Raw genomic sequence first — 16,289 nt, forward strand, 5'->3', positions numbered from 1 at the left:
AAGTTCCAAACATAAATTATTATTAAAGTCTAATAAGAACAGTTTAAAGTGGAATTGGAATAAAATACAATTAAAATGAGATTGGAATAAAATACAATAATTTGATAGATTAACTATAAGGCATGCCTCCTTCAGTCACCAAGAAGAAAACTCCCAATTCCATTGTTTGTGGAATTCAAAGGTATTTTTACTGATTATGAAAAGATAGCAGTGAAAGTAAAGCAAGATCTGAGTCAGAAAGGCGCAAACACATACATATCAAACAATTACCTAACTCCCTCCTTAAACGACCCCCACCCCAGTGTCCAATCTTCAACTTCTTAATTTGTCATGTGGGTTGCATCTCCAGACAGCATCGTCATGTTGGTATGCATGACAGTTGGCCTTGACCAGTTCCAAACACCGACCATCAGCATGCGCAGAAGATGGTGAGAAGAAAACTCCCTTTGCCATATCACCTCCAGTACCATTTATTCTCATCCCAAATACCATGCTCCCACCCTCCCCATTTCTATGGCAGCCGATAGCAACTAAGCGAAGCAGAGGCTGACATCCGGCCCTCCTTCAGAAAAGGATTTCATCCCAAGAGAAAGAGAAAACAACACAAAAGACCAATAACCAGCTTTAGCATCTGCATGAAATTCAAGGCTTATCAGGATATTTGGTGTAAAATTTCTGTAAAAGTTTGAGAGCCCTGACATGGGATTTGTCCACCCATTCATCTTGGGAAAGGGGAAAATGTCTCCAGGACACAAAATATTAAATGTGTCCTCTGCTTTCTGGAATCTAAGATTTCTTTAACCTGAAAAAATATTGCTCTTCTTCAAAAAGAAGAGGAAACAGGGTTGAGGGTTGGGACAGATGAAAGGAAGAAGTGTGCTCTGGTTTTAGCAGGTTCACATGAAATATTGGATAAATCCTCCTAAGGGTCTTTGGCAATTCCAATTTTACTGATACAAGATTTATGATTTTCACAATGGGAAACGGACCCAGGTATTTCGGGCCCAGCTTCTTTGATTTCTGAAAGAAGTCTGCAGAAGCTTGGTGGACAAAAACACCCCAATTTGGTACTCTTTCAGCTGGGCCCTTTTTTATCCACCTGTTTGGTTATCCACCTGTTTTTTTTTGTGAGGTTGGTGATCTCCCTCTAGAGCTCTGCGGGTCATGGGCCAAAACTGCCGAAGTTGATCACTCCACTTGGATAAGGATAAAATTTACAGTTTTTCATGAGGCAATTCAGGAATCGGCACAAAGTCCTCACCAAACAGAACTTTAAAAGGGATCATTCTGATACTAATGTGCACTGAATTATTGTACTCCATCTCTCTATGTGGTAAAAGTTCAGCCCAATTATCCTGTTGATAGTGGATAAAACATCATACTGGTAGGTACTGCTCTAGAACCGAGTTAGCCTGTTCACAAGCCCCATTAGTCTGAGGATGATAGGCAGAGCTTAGTCCCTGGGCAGAGCCAATCAATTTCAGGAACTCTTTCCAAAATGGGGAGGTTAATTGGATCCACTGTCTGAAATAATGCATTCAGGCACTCCATGCAACCTATATGCATGTAAAATAAACAATTTAGCCAATGACTTTGCTGATGGGATCTTGGAGCAAGGCACAAAATGGACCTGCTTGGAGAACAGATCAGTGGTTACCCAAATAATGGTATTTCCAAGACTTTCGGGTAACTCGACAATAAAATCCATCAATATCTCCTTCCATCAGCCATAAAGTTATTCCCTCCTGGGATGCATTTGAGTGTAAAGTTGAAAGGGTTGAAATGCTGTGCCCGGCGTACTTGTTTAGGTGATAACTTAACATGGAGTCTTCAATGCTTCCAAGTTTTTATGATCAGTCCATACTTCAAAAGGGTGTTTTGCTCCCTCTAGGAAATATAGCCAGGTCATCAAGGCCCATCTGAAAGCAAAAGCTTCCTTCTCCCATATGGCCCATCTCCTTTCAGTTTCTGTATGTTTACATGAGGTGTAAGCGCAAGGATGTAATTTCCCCTCTGAGTTTGTTTGGAGAAATACTGCCCCCACTGCCACATCACTGGCCTCCACTTGAATCACAAATGGTGCATCCATGTCTAGGTGTTTCAAAACAGGCTCAGCTGTGAAAAGTCGCTTTAATTTCTCGAAAGCTGCTTTTCACTCCATAGTCAAGTTCAGAGGCTTACCCGGCTTAGGTTTAGCCTCTCCCTTTGATTTTAGGAATTTTGTAATTGGCAATAGCAATAGCAATAGCAGTAGACTTATATACCGCTTCATAGGGCTTTCAGCCCTCTCTAAGCGGTTTACAGAGAGTCAGCATATTGCCCCCAACAATCTGGGTCCTCATTTTACCCACCTCGGAAGGATGGAAGGCTGAGTCAACCCTGAGCCGGTGAGATTTGAACCGCTGAACTGCTGATCTAGCAGTAGCCTGCAGTGCTGCATTTAACCACTGCGCCACCTTGGCTCAATTGGCAATGCGATGCTAGCGAACGAGGGGGGAAATTGGCAATAAAAATTTCCAAATCCCAAAAAAGGTTGTAGTTGCTTGCGAGTGCAAGGAGCTGCCCGCACAGTGATGGCCTGGATTTTTGCCGGTTCCATTTCGATGCCCTTGTAGGAGATATGATAGCCTAAATAATCAATCTTCTCCTGGTGAAATTCACATTTAGACAATTTGACATAAAGTTCAGTGGCCCTGAGTTGTTTGGGGACTGAGCGCACCAAAGTCACGTGTTCCTCACATGTTTCCGTGTAGCTAAGGATGTCATCAAGGTAAACTGATACACCCTTGTAGAGGTGCTCATGCAAAACTTCATTTATTAATTGCATGAAAACTGCTGGCGCCCCCTCCAGTCCAAACGGGAGTACTCTAAACTGGAAACATTTCAAAGAGCAGTTGAAACAGTTTTCCACTCCTCTCCGTCTTTCATTCTGATCCTGATGTAGACTTCCCTTAGGTCCAACTTTGTGAAAAATTTCCCTTTGCCCAACTGGGCTAACATGTCCTTCATGAGTGGCAGTGGGGTAGACGTTTTTCACGCAAATGGCATTAAGATTTTTATAGTTAACTCATAAATAAAAAGCACCATCTTCCTTTTCTCTGAACAATACAGGTGCAGCCACCCGTGGTCTAGCTGGTTCCTTCTCCTGGCTGGGAGGGAAATCCTCAACAGCTTCCACCCCTTTCAAGGCAGTTTCTTTTCATTTTGCTGTCTGGCTGTCTGGTTTCTTCTCTCCAGCAGCAATGCATTTTCGGCCAATTTTTGAGTAGCAGCTTGCTGCTCGGTGCCCCTCCTTCCTGCATCGGAAACAAGCAGTAGATCAGGGCTTACTTATAGACCATCCTTTTCCTCACCTCGGAGCTCCTTTGCGGAGGTGAGCGGGAGATTTTTGCCTTTATCACTGCGTCCCCTGTATTTTGACATCTGCTGCCCTCTCATAGAAGTGTTGCAGGTTGCGTGAGGCCCATCTATTCACACAGCTCTGATATATATTTTGTTCAGACCATCCATAAAATTGTCCATTAAAGCCTCACGAAATTCTTGGATGTACTCAGCCACTGGACTTCTTCCCTGAGTCAGAGATTTCATCCTAGTTCTTGCCTTATTCTAGGCTATTGAATCATCAAAGTGCTTCCTTAGGGCAGCCATGAACACATTGTAGTTCCTCAGCAGGAAGGAGTCATCATTATGCAAAGCGACCATCTAGGCTGCCGCTTTGTTCTCCAATGCCTTGGTAACAGCTCTCACCTTGGCTTCCTCATTAGGGAAATCCTCCTCATACTGTTGCATGTAATTCCAAACCGGGACCAGGAAAAATCCTAGCTCTTTGGGGTCTCCTCTGAATTTCACACGAAGGGGAGGAACTTTTGGCATTCAGCATCTGCGGGGGACCCCTCCCCCCTTGGAGGGACTCAGACAGCTGCTGCAGCTGGGGCTCTCCCATCCTGATCAGCTCTTCTGTCTTTCCCCAGGGTTCCCCCCAGAGTCCTCCAAGGGTTAGGCAGGTCCGCCACGTGTTCCTCTTCTTGATCAGCAAAATCAGCTTCCCTCTCAGCACGGCTCTCATGGAAATGGTGTTTCTCCCATGCCTCTTGAAAAAGTTTCATAGCATGGGACATCATGAGGTTCTCTTGTTCAGCTTCCTGCCAGGCCGTCTCAGGTCGCCAGCATTGGCTGGTGGAAACTCCAGCCAGAATCTCCTCAGGATCTCTCCTTTGCCCCACTCCCAATGACCACCGGGGACAAGGGGATCTTTCTTCCAAGTTCAGTTCAGCCATCTGTTCCATACCCAAGGGGCATGAGGATCCGACAGCCCCCATGTAGTCCTCCTGGTCACTGCCTGGATTGGACATTTCTTAGGTGGGTTTTTGTTTTAAGTGCACTCCCCACAGAAGGTGTTAGCTTTGGAATGAGCACGAAGTGAGATCTTGCTTAATGTCAGGCGTGTCTCCTTCAGTAATCAAGAAAGAAAACTCCCAATTCCATTGTTTGTGGAATTAAAAATTTTACTGGTTATGAAAAGATAGCAGCGAAAGTAAAGGAAGATCTGAGTCAGAAAGGTGTGAACACATACATATCAAACAATTACCCAACCCCCACCCTACAATGACCCCCACCCCAGTGTCCAATCTGCAACTCCCTAAGGTGTCATGTGGGTTGCATCTCCAGACAGCATCATCACATTGGTATGCAGGACAGTTGGCCTTGACCAAACACTGACCATCAGCATGCGCAGAAGATGGTGAGAAGAAAACTCCCTTTGCCATATCACCTCCAGTACCATTTATTCCCATCCCAAATTTCATTCCCCCACCCTCCCCATGTCTATGGCAGCCGATATCAAGTAAGCGAAGCAAAGGCTGACATTAACAGAGTTGGATGTTGTAGGTCATCTAGTCCAACCTCCCCCACAGCAAGAGACCCTATATCATTTCAGACAAATGACAGTCCAATCTCTTCCTGAAAGCCTCCAGTGATGAAGCTTCCACAACTTCTGAAGGCTGCTGTTCTATTGGTTGATTGATTTCACTGTCAGAAAATTTCTCTTTATTTCTAGATTGAATAACTTCTTGGTCAGTTTTCTTGTCTGGCTTTCAGGTGCCTTGGAAAATAACGTGACCCATTCATCTCTGTGACAGCTTCTCAAATATTGGAACACTGCTATCATGTCTCCCTTGGTCCTTCTCTTCACTAAACTAGCCATGCCCAGTTCCTGTAACCGTTCTTCATATGCTTTAGTCAGAGTTGGTATTCAGCCGCTTCTGACTGGTTCTGGTGAAGCCATAGCAGAAATTTTGAATATTTTGAGCTCCGGCAAATACTACCTCTTACTGGCCTCACCCCTGATCTATTTGCTGTCTCCCAGCCTCTTAAGTCCCAGCTGATTGTCAGTGTATTGTTGGCTCCCAGCTGATCACTAGGTCTTCTTTTGTTGCCCTGCTCATCAGAATGGAGCTAGAAAGCAGGTTAGTGGGGTTGGGAGGGAATGGGGAATTTGCAGTAACCTTCCCAAGGAGTGGGGAAGGAATGGGGATTTTGCAGTATCCTTCCCTTGAGTGAGGAGGGAATGGGAGTTTTTGCAGTATCCTTCCCCTGGAGTGGGGGTGGGAATAGGCATTTTACAGTATCCTATCCCCACAAGTGGGGTGGAGGTGGGGATTTTGGAGTATCCTTCCCAGGAGTGGAGTGGGAATGGGGATCTTGCAGTATCCTTCCATGTTTACCAAGCCACACCAAGCAATGTTCACCAAGCCACACTCACAGATTCGGTAGTAAAAAAAAATTGAATTCCACCATTGGTTTCAGTCCCCAGTCCCTTAATCATATTGGTTGTACTTCTCTGCACTTTTTCTAGAGGCTCAACATCTTTTTTATAGTGTGGTGACCAAAACTGGATGCAGTATTCTAGGTTGGTCTTACTAAGGCTTTATAGAGTGGTATTAGCAGAGAAGGAGCCAATGTCACGACGATATGGTTGTGCAGTTTCAATGCTCTGAGACCACAGCCAACACTTTTGCCACTGGGTGGTCTAAACGGACCTAAACCATTCCGAAAAGACAGTGAACAGGAAGAATACATCTTGCTGATCTGGGGGATACTGCAAAATCCCTGAAAAAAGTAAGAGAAGTTCTTCAAGCCAGCAACAAAAAATCCAGCCAACGCTGACAAAGTCAGGGTGGCTCCAAAATGAAAGGATACGGAAAGAGAAATTGTTTCCAGCTGGTGAGGAATTTTTATTGTTTTAAAAAAGAGACTGCCTATAAAAACTCAAAAATCAATTTAGATTGAAGAATAGAAGAATCAAGCGGTGGAATTAAATTTGGAATGGTTTTGGACAATGGTTATCTTACTTTTTAAATGTTATTTTCACTGATCGAATCTATGCAAACCTTTTGAAACAGATGGATTAAGTTTTCTTCTTCTAACTTCCCCTTGTGACTCGCTGTAATTTACCATACAAAGTAGATCAAGAAGATGATTAGAGGATTGGTACAAAAAATGGCAGAAGATATGAAATTGTTTTGTTATTGGAAAGATACAGGTTGATAGAAGAAACATAACATAAAACTAGTTAAACTTAGTGAAAATAATGATAACAGATGTAGTTAAATAAATAATTGATAATGATAATAATGTATACAACACTACAATGTGTAGTGTTGTGACAAGTAATAATTGGATATGAATATTGAATGGTACCCATGAAAGGAAGATTAGAAATCCTTTTGGATTATATACAAAGATTAATAAAAAAAGAACTAAGTTAGATAGAGTTAAGTTTTGATTATTAGGGGGAAAATGTTATGAAGCAGGATATAGTTAAATAAAGGAGGGATAATGATGATAACCTATATATGTGTATGCGTACAATATAAAGAAACTGGATGAAAATTGCAAACAGTGATTTGGAAAGGAGGATTAGAAAAGTTTGTCATTAAATATTATGGATGTTTAGCTAGAATAGGACATAAGGATTCAGTGTTATTGGAGGATTTCAGAAATATTAAATGAAATACCAGTATGTGGTTATGTAGTAAATCTTGGTATATTTTATGATGAAGGACGTTTAAACAATTATAGTCAAATAAAAATGAAGGTATAAGGGTAACATGTATAAATATCTGAGTTAAAATACTTGAGCTAATATGAATTATGCTTGATGACTGTGGAAGAGATGCACGAAAGCCTTTTGTAACCAACTGATACACTTTCTACAATATGTTGTGTTTGTTTTGAAAATAAAAAATAAAATTAGCACTTCACTTGATCTTGATTGTATCCCTCTGTTAATGCAGCTCAGGGTTGCATTGGCTTTTTTGGCTCCCGCTGAACACTGCTGTCTCATATTTAGTTGGTTCTTCACTAAGACTCCAAGATTCCTCTCACAGTTACTGTGGTTAAGCCTGGTTTCACCTAATTTATATCTGTACTTTTGGGTTTTCTTGCCTAAGTATAAGATTTTACACTTCTCTATATTGAATTTCATTTTGTTAGATAGGACCAATGTTCAAATCTGTCAAGATCCCTCTGGATCTTGAGTGTAGCTCCTAGAGCAGTGATGGCTAAGCTTTTTTGGCTCCCATTCCAAAATGCAGGGGGAACACAAAGGTATGGTATGTTGGTGTGCCACACACAAAATGCTATGCATGTGACCTGTCCCCATGCACACACATGCATGTGTGACAAGCACACGCGCACAGACACACACACACACAGACACACAGACACACACACACACAGACACACACACACTTTTGGCATTGTTTTTTTGCTTTCCCCAGACTCCTGAGGCTTTCTAAGAGCTTGGGGAGAGTGAAAACAGTGTCCCCCAGCCCCCCGCAGATACCTCCTAGAGGCTTCAGGAGCTTCTGGAGGAACAAAATGGACCTATAGGGAACCCAGAAGTTCAGTTATTGTGACTTCTGGTTTGTCCGTAAGGCCGCTTTTCAACCTCAAGAGTCTTCAGGGCTTCCGGGGAGGGACTTCACCGTCGGCAGCAGCTTAATTGAGCTGCTCCCAGATTTCTGGTTCGTTATCTACTTAAACATCCCGTAGATATCTCATATCTTCAGGCAAGAAGGTTGTAGAGAGCGGCACAGCTGGTAAGAGCTTTCTTTGAAGTTTGCAGCTTTTTTTTTTTGCTGTGAATGGAGGGAAGAGATAACCGAGGCTGAGTCATATCTCCGGCCGGAAATCTCTGCTGTCTTCACAGCACAAGACAAAGAAACCCCCCTCTTAGGACAATTTTTGAAACTACTTTATTTGAAATTATTAACACAAGCAGAGCCCGTATCTGAGAACTTTATTTGTTTTTTCTAGGAAATATCCTAGCTTCAGTGTTATAAAGCTACAGAGTTTCTTTTGTGTATTTGTTTCCAAGATGGCGATTTTCCAGCTTTCACATTTGCAATAATGCTATATCTCTAATTCCTTGGCAGCCTCTCATGAACTAATTAGCTCCACTTGACTCTTCCTTATCAAAGTTTTCAAAGACTCTTTGTTGAGAACTTTATTTGCTTTTCCTACCAAAATACTAGCTTCAACGTTATAAAAAATTCCTTTGTGTAATTGCTTCTAAGATGGCGATCTTATAGCTTCTGCATTTGTATATCTCTAACTTCCTGGCACAGAATCAAAGGAATAACCTCTCACAAATTAATTAGCTCCACTCCCTTGAAGATTTCCTCTTATCAATCTCTAAAAGTTTTCAAAGACTCTTTTGCTAATATAGAGACATTCCAAACAGAGGTTTGTTTTTTTTTCTTTGCTGAACTGTTTTGACGTAATGCTAATCCTTTGAAACCTACTGTAAACTTTGCAAAAAGGGAGGAATTTCTCTTTTTTTCTTGTAAGCTGCACAGCAGGCTAGAAAAATTTGATTAAGTGCTTAAAGCAAAACATAATGGCATCAAAACCAAATCCTGCGAAATTACCTCCGAGAGCTACGTCCCCCATACCTGGCACAAAGTTGCAGCTTCCGCCCTCTATGCCCCCTAGTGGAGATGTACCAACGAAAGAATTCTTTTTGGAAATGTTTAGAGAATCTAGAGAACAGAATTTAGAAACTTTCAGAGCATTCAGAGATGAAATAAGGAATGAGATAAAAGTCTTATATGACAACTTTGATACTAAGATTACTAAAATGATGAGGATATGATGGGAATTGTAAATGTACTGACAGAATATGTATCCAGAATGGAAGATAACTTAGAGGTTCTTAATGAAGCTAAAACTAACTTGACATCTAAAACGGAAGTGATGGAACAAAAAGTTGAAAACGCTGAAAAACAAATTATTATGATACAGTATAAGCAGATGGAGCTTGCATTAAGAGTCAGGGGGCTGCGCAAAGAGAAGCAGGAGAACTTAAAGCAGATGTTTTCAGAGGCTTTTGACTGTCTAGTGGGAAGACAGGGATCCAATTTTGATTGGCAGATTGATAAAATTTATCGCGTTAATTCGTGGGTGGCAAAACAGAAGCAATTCCCCCGAGATGTGGTAATATACTTTGTTACAAGAGAGTTCAGAAACATGATATTACAAGAGTCCTATAATACCAGACTTCAAATTGGCGGACAGGACTTGATTGTCTTGAAGGAAATACCACCTCAAATGCTAAGAGCCAGGAGAGATTATGCTTTTTTGGTGGAAGAGCTCAGAAAGTGTCAGATACAGTATAGATGGGATGTCCCATTTGGTATCATAGTTACATTTGATAAGCAAAGATACCTCTCAATTCTGTATGGAAAGCTCGAGATTTCTATCATAAGATACTGAAGGTGGGACACCCTGAATCATCTGGATATGGAGAAAGACCACGAGAAGGACAAGACAAACAGCAAACCACACAACTACCAGATAAAATGTACCATCTCCCCCTTCCAGAAGGGCAAGGTGTCAGGGAACAAAGACCCAACCGTGCGACTACTAGACAAATGGAAAAACAAACCACAACACAACAATCTCAACAATCACCGGCCATCGATCAAGGAGTTACAGCAACAAGTTCCGAAGCCATGGGAGGAGCCAGACCAAAGGTGAGACAAGCCATGCAGGAGGCTCTAAAAAAGCTTCAGGCAACCGAAAATGACAACTAAGATTTTGACATGGAATGTTAACGGACTGAACTCTCCACAGAAGAGAAAGAAAATATTTCATTATCTCAGACAGTTTAAGAATGATATAATTTGCTTGCAAGAAACTCATATCAAAACAACTGATCAAAAATACTTGTTTAACCCCAAACTTGGTCAACATTTTGTGACCTCTGCCACTGAAAAGAAAAATGGCATAGTTATATACTTAAGAAAAGACATTAAAGCTGAGCTGATTGAAGCAGATCCCTTTGGAAGATATATTGCACTAGATATAATCTTAGAAGGGAAAAAGACATTACTTTTGGGGATTTATGCTCCTAATCAACAGCAAGATGGATTTTATAGAAATCTTCATGCCAAATTAGTACAGTGGGACTTTAAGTCTTGTATACTATTGGGTGACTGGAATGGCATCATTGACACTAAAAGAGATAAGAAGACATCTCGCTCGAACACCAAAATCCGAGCTAAGTTACCCAAATCTTTTTTTGATATGATGGACGATTTCGAATTGCGAGATGTTTGGCGCAAAAGGAATGCAGAGGAATATGACTATACCTTTTTTCTGATAGACATCAATCTCTTTCAAGGATTGATTTCATCCTAATTACTAATGATTTACTTTCTAGGGTGAAGAAGACAAAGATTGCGGCGAGGGTTCTTTCGGATCATAACCCAGTTTGGATGGAACTGGGAAGGGTAGTGCAGGCAAGAAGGTCTTGGAGGTTGAATGAAAATTTATTTAGATATGAAAAGTATATTAATGATTGTAAAAAGTTGTTATCTGAATACTTTGTTCTTAACATGAATAAGGGTACATCTATGGAATATGTATGGGATGCAAGCAAAGTGTATATGAGAGGAGTATTGATGAATATAAACAAAATACATAGACACAAACAAGGGCAAAAATGAAAAGAATTGGAAGAGGAAATTAAAGGGAAAGAGTTGGAACTAACATTAAATCCAGGTGATATAAAGGCTAAGGAAGCAATCTCCATTAAAATCCCAATTCGATATGCTGATTTCTGACCAGGTAGCCACCAGTTTATTATATGCATATAATATTGCATATAATATTGCAGAAATACTTTCAATACTTTCTGCAATGCAAATAAACCCGGCAGGTGGTTGGCTTACCAGATTAGGAAAAAAAGAAAAAATCAAAACGTATCCAAATTGCGTTATAGAGGGAAGGAGGTGTTTCAAAAGGAGGAGATTCAAAAGGCATTTCGAGAATTTTATACAGAACTGTACAAGGAGGACAAAATTAGGGGTTTAGACATAGATAAATATTTAGATAAAGAGAAAATCCCCCTAGTTAGAGAAGAATACAGGCAAAAGTTGAATCAATCAATAACCTTTGGGGAAATCCTGCAGGTAATCAAACAACTAAAGTTAGGGAAAGCACCGGGTACAGATGGTTTAACAGCGGTTTATTATAAAAACTTACAGTTAGAAATGGTAGAACCTCTTAGAGAATTATTTAATAAAATTCAATTGGAAGGTAAAGTGCCCCCATCATGGAAGACAGCGTTTATATCGTTGATACCCAAAGAAGATCAAGATACTACCCAGCCAAAAAATTATAGACCTATCTCATTACTTAATGTAGATTATAAAATTTTTACTAAAGTATTAGCAAATAGGTTAATGGTGGTTATTCAACAATTGATACATACCGACCAAACAGGCTTTATACAGGGGAGGCAGATGAAGAGCAATGTTAGATTAATCATTAATGCTTTAGAATACTTGGGAAAGAATAATCAAATCCCTGCTGCACTCATATTTTTGGATGCCGAGAAGGCCTTTGATCGAGTTAATTGGCAATTCCTGTTGAAGATATTGCAAAAAATGCAGATAGGAGATAGTCTTTTACGGTCAATTGCTGCAATATATCAGCAGCAAACAGCCCAAATCATAGTCAATGGAAGTTTAACAGACTCCTTTCAAATCGAAAAAGGTACAAGACAGGGCTGTCCTTTGTCCCCACTATTGTTCATTATAACTTTGGAAGTATTGCTGAATAAAATACGGGGCCTGGATGGTTTAAAAGGGATCAAGATTAGACAGCAAGAATACAGAGTCCGCGCCTTCGCGGATGATCTGGTTATAATATTGGAACAACCGCAGGAATCCAGTACGATCTTAATGAATACAATTAATCAATATGGTCAAGTCTCTGGCTTTAAAATAAATTTAGGAAAAACTAAAATATTAGCCATAAATATGGATACTAAACAAAAGGAAGAATTAGGAGCTATGCTAGGATGTGAGGTAGTTAAGAAAGTCAAATACCTTGGAGTTAATATTCTAACTTCAAATGGGAAATTATACAAGCATAATTATGAACCACTTTGGCATAGTATACAGACGGAGATGAAAAGGTGGGAGAAATTGCATCTATCCTTGCTGGGTAGGATAGCGGCAGTAAAAATGAACATCTTACCAAAAATTTTATTTCTTTTTCAAATGTTACCAATACTTAAAAGAGATGCGAACCTTTTAGAATGGCAGGAGGGTATCAACAAATTTGTAGGGGCAGGAAAGAAGCCGAGGGTAAAGATGAAAATAATGCAAGATTTACGTGAAAGAGGAGGATTGAAATTACCCAATTTAAAATTATATTATGATGCAGTGGCATTATCTGCAATCAGTGACTGGACCCATTTAACCAATGATAGAATATTGAATATCGAGGGACATGATTTGGTATATGGTTGGCATGCTTATTTGTTATTCAACAAAAAATTAGATAAGAATTTTAAAAATCATATTTTAAGAAATGCTTTATTGCGGGTCTGGAAAAAATATCAACACAGACTAAACAATAAGCTGCCCATGTGGGCAATTCCTAGACATGCAATTCAAAATATGAATATAGAACAAAAACACGATAGAACCACTTACAGACAACTTCTCACTTCAGAAGGGGGGGTGTTACAATTATAATCTTTATTGACACTTAAAGAGGAGAAGGTAGTTCAGACATGGTTTCAGTATGGCCAATTACAGGCTAGGTGGAAAATAGACCAAAAAACTGGCTTTGAAATAGTTGAGGATAACTTGTTTAAACAAATAAGAGATCAAAGCTTAATGCATATAAAGAGGATATATAATGTATGGATTCCGTATGGACAGATGGATTCCGAAACGGAACTGATTAAAGACTGTATGATAAAATGGGCACAGAATATTGAGGAACCAATAATGCTGGACACATGGGAAAGAATATGGGTAAGAAATGTGAAATTTACACAAGCACAAAACTTGAGAGAAAATTTTTATAAGATGTTTTATAGATGGCATTTAGATCCCAAAAAGCTCGCTTCTATATATCCGAATGTACAGCCTAAATGTTGGAGATGTGGTTCCCTTGATGCTACATATTTTCATATATGGTGGACATGTCGAAAAGTTAAGGCATTTTGGATAAAACTGTGGTGGATTATGCAAAATATCTTCAAAAGAAGGATAAAATTCACCCCTCAGTTATTTTTACTAGGTATATGTACTGATTTTACAGTGGTAGAGACTAATTTGTTTCTGTACTTAATAACTGCAGCAAGACTGTTGGTGGCACAATACTGGAAGAAGGAAGACGTACCTACAACTCAAGAATGGACTTTGAAAGTTATAAACTTAGCCGAGATGGCAAAAATCTCAGCATATCTTAAAGATCATTCAAACGAGAGATATAAACATGACTGGAAAAAATGGATTGACTATACACAAAGCAAATATGGGACTAAGAAATTCCAGATAGCATATGCTTAAGATTAGTAATAACTTAAACTGTTTAAAGTTTGGGTAACAGTAAGGTGACCAGATTTTCAGATTGGAAAAGAGGGACACCCTTGACGCGGGGGGGGGGGGGGGGGGGGGCTTGATTAAAAAAAAATTTTTTTGTCAAAAGGTCACCCCAGGACACTGAAACCAGCATAAATACGAATCTGTTGCCAAACAAAATTTTGATCACGTGACCATGAGGATGCTGCAACGGTCGCTAAGTGTGAAAAATGGTCGCAACGGTCGCTAAGTGTGAAAAATGGTCTCAACGGTCGCTAAGTGTGAAAAATGGTCATCAGTCACTTTTTTCAATGCCATTGTAACTTTGGTCACTAAATGTTTTCCCCCTCCTCGAGACTCCTCACTTCTTCCTTCATTCCTCTTGCTTATCTACCTTCACCTTATCTGTCTTCTGCTCTTTCCCTCTCTTCCTTCCTTCCTCCCTCCTTCCATCCTCTTCTTTCCTCACTCACTCCCTTCCTCCTTTTTTCTCTTCCTTCCTCCTTCCATTCTTTATACGATATAAAATTCAATGAGGGTGAAACACACCAAATCTGGCAAAGCTGCCTTGCACCAACCTGGCCTGCCCATAGAATAGCAGCCACTTTGAGACACATAAACCTGGTCTGAACATATTGCATCACAAAGATTTGCAAAGATCACATTTGCAAAAAGGAACATTTCTTGTAGTAAATACATTTTATAAACAATTTAAAAGTAAAAATCCCCCCAAAATAATAAAAAAGGTATTCTATAAATAAAAGAAATCCTTAAAAACCATTGTTAAGTATTACACCAGCAATAATTTATACTGTCACCATTTCAAACTATCATCAGAAATATGAATCCGTTGCCAAACATCAACATTTTGATTGCGTAACCATGAGGATGCCACAATGGTCGCTAAGTGTGAAAATGGTCACTAAGTGTGAAAAATGGTCATCAGTCACTTTTTTCAATGCCATTGTATCTTCCTGATTATTAAAAGTGCAAATTCACTCAGTGTCAATCATGACTCCTGAGTCCATTTCAAAGTATTGTGCATAGAAATTTTAAAAATGGCTTGTTTCAATTTATTTTGGATAGAATCTTTTTTTAAATAGTCTAAGACAATTTAAAAAAAGAATCAACACAGAATACCACTATTTTAAAAAATCATATGCACAATAAATAAAATATTATTTTAAAATACATTGAGCCTATACTCCTTACAGTAAATGACTCATCTGGAAACAAGCCAATAGCATTTTTTGTGCTTTCAAATTTACAGATGTTCCAAAATCAGCTTAAAGTCCAAATATTTAAAGACCACCCCCCTCAAAGCTATCTTACCAGAGCTTTAAATATCTTCTGGGGAGGCCCTGTAATCCCATTCATGACAAAGGTAGGGCTTTCTCAGGAGGAAGGTTTCAGCTGGTGCTCATCCTTTGGAAACCTCCTCCAGAGCAGGGAGCCCTAACCTGCTGTCCATTCAGGAAGGCTGTACAAATTATTCTGTCTTCTAGAGCCATTGGGATTTAATATGGTTTTATCACTGGATTTTCTTTTTATTGTTTTTGTGGAATTGTTACAATGATTTTATAATAATATAATTTTATTTGGCATTTTTGTTGCTGTAAACTGCTGAAAGCCCCTGATAGAATACAAATTATTTAATAATAAATTTAAAAAGCTGGATGCAAGATATGAAAACATTGCAAATTATTGTTCAAGATAATTTGAGAAAAGGGAATCATTCACCAAGAGTGCTAATAACTACTGCTAAGTTATATAGCAAATCAGATACTAAGGCCTAATGCCACAGAGGGGAGAGAAATTCATAAGTTTTCAAGATTTCCTGCACTGCTTCAAACATATACACTTAATACCAATGAATCCACAGCTATTATTTGATACAAGAAGATGGGTATGGAGAACGGAAAGAAATTTAAATTAATAAAAAAGATGCCACTGAAATCATCTGTTTTAAATTATAATCCCTCTTCCTGACAGTGGATCAATAAAAAAAGATTATGCCCAATTCAAACTGGAAAAATACATTTAGCTCAAAAAAATAAGATCGTCATGGTGATGAAAGAACATGGCAAATATCCCTAGGAATTATTTGTCTCTCCAGGCAAATAAGGAAATACCTGTTGCTCTGGTCTTTAATGCAATTCTTGCTTAAGGCAGAGCCCTCCCCCGAAAAAATGCTTCTGCCGGGCTGCGAGAGCCACGTGGAAGTTGTCTGCACAGCTGAAAAAAGGACTGTTTGCTGGGCTGGGAGGAGGAGACAGCCCCCTGCCTTCTCCTCCTTTGGCTTTGCGGAGTTCACAGCCAGCACGGGCGGCAAGTCTGGATGGAACCACGTGGAAGTTCTCTGCGCGACCGGCAGCCGCTTTTTACTCCCGAGTAAAATTT

This window comes from Thamnophis elegans, chromosome Z (genome assembly GCF_009769535.1).
Source record: "Thamnophis elegans isolate rThaEle1 chromosome Z, rThaEle1.pri, whole genome shotgun sequence".
NCBI classification, from domain to species: Eukaryota; Metazoa; Chordata; class Lepidosauria; order Squamata; family Colubridae; genus Thamnophis; species Thamnophis elegans.